Below are 4,789 nucleotides of genomic sequence, written 5' to 3' on the forward strand. Positions count from 1 at the left end.
TTTTAAATCTGTTTTGCAATGACTGCACCGACGCGACTTTTCATAATTAAATTTATTAAAAGTTGTTCCGTCCATTGGCGAAATGTATCGTTAGACTCAGTTAGTCAATACCAAATTACAAAACTCAGATGGTCAATGTGAGCAGTATCTAGAATTTAATCAACTAATACACAGAGTCTTGTTTTCTCTGAATATATGTCAAAATACATTTTCTGTGAAGAGATATCTTTTCGTGTTGATATAATTAAAAAATAATCTTTATATCATTAAACCGATAGCTAGTGAGTTTGTTTGATATTTATTTAGACACGTAAAGTCTACAAGAAAAACAGTACATACATAAGTTATTTGGGAATAAAGAAGCTATTAACGCAACAACCTTTTGTCAATTGCTTTTTTTCCATAAAATTTCCTCTCTGAACAATACTGTGTCCTTTTTGTATCCTGGATTCTGTATCGCAAAATTTAAAACACTATATATGTTTATACTTTTAAAGAAATTAACACACATAATTTGTGTGCTAATTTTCGCCTTCGATCTTATTTCAATCATGTTTTACTTATAGTTCCCTACCTAAACAGTGGCTTCAAGTCTTGCTTTTCTCCATCTTTAAAAAAAGATCCACCGCAAATTCTAATAATTATATACCCATCTCTTTTACATGTACTGAGTGTCGTGTCATGGAAATTATTATTTGTTCAAAAACTGCTGACTAATAAAAAGTAATAATCTAATAACACTGAATCAACACGGTTTTTTACCTGTAAAAGTCCTCTTGAGTCAACAAATGGTTGAATTAATGTTCTAGATAGCCATTTAATTACCAACATTAATTTGTACATTAATTTTCAATAATAAAGCTTGCAATGTATGGTATAAGAAATAACCTCTTTAATTGGGTTTCTGAATTTCTTTCAAAGTGATACCAACAAGTCTTGGTCGGAAATTCACGGTCAAAACCATTTAGCATTATTAGTGAAGATCGTCAGAGTAGCGTTTTGTCCAACTTTATTCTTATTATATGTTAACGGTTTACCCTCTATAATCAAAAATCTTACTTGTTTTCTCATGCTACATGCTGACGATATTAAACTGTATAGCTCATTTAGGGATCGGATCATAGCCACAACCTAGCTGTTGTCATCAACAAAGTTTTTTTCTGGTCAGAAAAATGGCATATAAAATTTCAAGCAGTAAGTGTTTTACATTTAGAATAACGCCTGCTTCATTTTGTAAACACATAAATTTCAATTATAAATTAGAAGTTCATAATTTAACTTGGTCTTAAAATCCAAAAGACCTTGGTGTGACTTGAAAAATAGTAAAATCCCTATGCTGCAGCCAAGGTAGCAACATCGCTTTTTTGCTTACACCCCTTCCTCTATTAATTACTTTACAAAAAAAAAAGATGACCTTAAAAAGTTAAATTTTTTATATAAATATATCAAATGCTACCTAAAGAAACTATATAAAAGAAACAATTTTGATATATCGACTTTGTTTTTTTACCCACCCAATCCATGGGTAAGAATTACAAGGAATACAGGAATGTAGAAAATATGGGTTTAATAGGCAATAAAGCTCTGGGAAAAGTTCATTTTAAAAGTTTTCACAAAAATACAATATTTGGTTAAATACCAACCACAACTATCACTTGAGCAGAGTAAAATCACAAGTGTCAAAATTCTTAATTAAAAGCCTTCAAAATTCTTAATTAATATTCTTTGTGTAACGTAAAAGTTGTAATTCTATAATTTTGTTTTTATATGAACAGCAAAATATGGTTTAAAAGAAAAAGTTTATTTTAGCTTTCTCGTGAATAAATTGTTGTCAATTTAAATTTTGAGATTTTTTAAAAACTTTCATGAAATTTATTTTTTGTTACTTTAAAATTGAAAAAGGCATGAAACTACACAGTTGTAGGTTAATATCAGAATGTAATCACTGCTTTAATGGGTCATTTTGTAATATTTATAATATAAAACCATAACTTTTTTTATTTTATTTTTAAGTTTTATACTTATTTAATTTTGAACAAATATTATAAATTCTTTTTTTCAATTTTAAGTCTTAATACATGTATAAGCCTTAGATATCATATTTTGCATTTTCAGACTCAATACTTTAATATTATCAAATCATGTAAAAAAAATTGTGTGCAACTCTTTGTCAGAAGAAAAAACTGCCATTAAAAATTGACAAAACTGAATGATTTTGTGTAAAAACTGACAAAACTGAATGATTTCTTAAGCAGAAACAAGGTACACGCAGTGACATAACTCATTTCGGAGTTATATCTGATTTTATTCCAATTTCTCATTTAAAACATTATAAATAGCATTAAAAAGAAGTTTTTGTTTTTTGTTATTTCCTAATTTTTGGGCACATTTAGGTGGTTTTAGGAGCAAAAAATGCAAAGCTTTTGGAAAAGATATCTCAAAAATTAAAATATATCAAGTGTTTTAAGACTTGATATATTTTATTAAAATATTAAAATGTTTTTCAGTTTTTATACCTTTTAAGTAAACAAATGTCCTGAGATAAACAAAAGCTTGAAATATTTATTAACTTAGAAGCATAGTAAGCCTTATGTTACTTTTAAATTCAGACCAAAATTTACACTTAATTGACCCCCAAAAATTTTAATTTTGACTATTGTTTATAATTTCTTCATCTAAGAACATAATTTTTATACAATGTTCCCTCTTCATTGTTGAGTATTAAACCCTTTGCTCTTGATGCTTGAAACTTTTTTTAAAAAAAACTCCATATTTTGACGTTACTATAAGCGTTGGTAGAAGACGTTTTTTTTTTATAAGAGAATATATATATATATATATATATATATATATATATATATATATATATATATATATATATATATATATATATATATATATATATATGTGTAAATATTAAATGTTAATAAACATAGCTTATTGTTATTTAGTGTATTTTATGTTAGAAAATAGTTATGCTTTGTTTATATATAAAGTTTTTATCTGTATTTTTATATAAACATAAGTTTATAACCTCTAAGAAGATAAAAAATACAAAAAATATCTAAGTGGGCTAATAATTTCAGCAACGACTATATATATATATATTTGGAATCTATAATTGTTAAAGTTTTATTTATTTAACTTTTGAAAAACTGATTTTTTATTTTTTTTATTTCAGCAGTCTACCACCTTAAAAATTGGTGAAAAGGACTCGGGGACAAAGCAGTTTAGTTTGTTGTAGTTTATTTCTATCAAACTTTTTATCAGCATTAAATGTCAATTCCTAATAAGAAAAGCAAAATTAATAAAAATCATATTTTTTTAAACCATCTTTTTAATTTCAACATATCTCAAAAAACAACTGCAGCCGTGTTGCAAAACGTCTTGAGGTAAAAAAAATCAAATTTGCCTATTTTTTACAAAATAAGCTAGTTTAAATGCCTACAAACGTTATCGAAGAAATATTTTAGAAGAATTACAAAAAAGTTTAAAAAAATCATTAGTTTCAATAAGCGTTTTACAGAGAGAGTTTCTCTTAAAAAAAAAATTTTTTATTCGCAATTTTCTCGAAATACGTCATAAGAATATTGAAATGTTTTGAAAAACGGCTGCAGAAATAATCTGTTTTCATAAGCTTTCCAGACAACTGTTTTTTTTTTTTTTTTATAACGTACAGTTCAAAGTTCAAATGTCGCATATTTTAGATATTGACATTGTAATGGGTAATTTATAGCTTCATTAACTAAAAAAAACCTTAAAGCAGTTTTAATAATGTATGGACATTTTTCACAATACTGGTATTTTGTTTTGATAGCGTCTATAAATAAACAAAGGATTTTTTTTATCAACATCTTATTCTCACCCTTACAACTCACCCTCACACGGAATGCGAGATTTGATAAACCATGTACTAGAGATACTTCAGTATTTCCATGGATAAACGAAAAACTGCTTGAAATAAAAGAAAACCTTACGAAATAGTTTAATATTTGTTTAATCCATCCGTTTTACATTCATAAATCAATATAGTTTATTATGCGCCATTTGCAAATCCAATGAGGTTTAACTCAAATGCGGATCGAAAACGGACGGAGTAAGAATACCCATAACATGTAAAAATCAATTCGTCGAGAGCTTTTATTATGAAAAATTAAACCATTTCAAGGTTGTAGATAGTCTTTCTGATTGAGTTCTAAATGTCTTTTCTAAACTTTATAAAATGACAAAGTAATATTTGGGAACTTCTTTCATAACTAAATACATAATAAAACAACATTACAATAATTGGGAACTTTGGGTAGGTTTATTTAGCGTACTTATCGGCCAGAGTACCTTGATCATCGAAAAAAATATCTTTGCTTAAGGATACAGCGGAGTTTTAATTTATGTTGTTTAGGAAGTTAGTAGTCATTCTAGTGAGTGTGTTATTGTAAAAAATAATACCATACTCAGTTTCCAATAATTTTTTTGTTCCAAGGTCTTACTTAAAGCTTTTCTCCTTTGCAAATCCATGATTATGGACCGTTTTTGTGGGAACATTTTTTAAAATTTTATCTCTAAAAAGAAAACAATTCAAAAACTCACTTTGGAACAGTTCAGGAGAGTCTCTCTATACAAAAAGACTTTATTTAAAATATCTCTTTTAAAATAAATGCATAAATAGTATAATTTTCCTTAAGTAATAAGTTATTGATTTGTGAGAATTTCTCTCTTTTTGAATTTTTATTTCAATTAAATTTTATTTTTTGTTGAAAAACTATTACACTTTAAATATTGTTGTTAACTT

Source organism: Hydra vulgaris, chromosome 14 (assembly GCF_038396675.1).
Source record: "Hydra vulgaris chromosome 14, alternate assembly HydraT2T_AEP".
NCBI lineage: Eukaryota > Metazoa > Cnidaria > Hydrozoa > Anthoathecata > Hydridae > Hydra > Hydra vulgaris.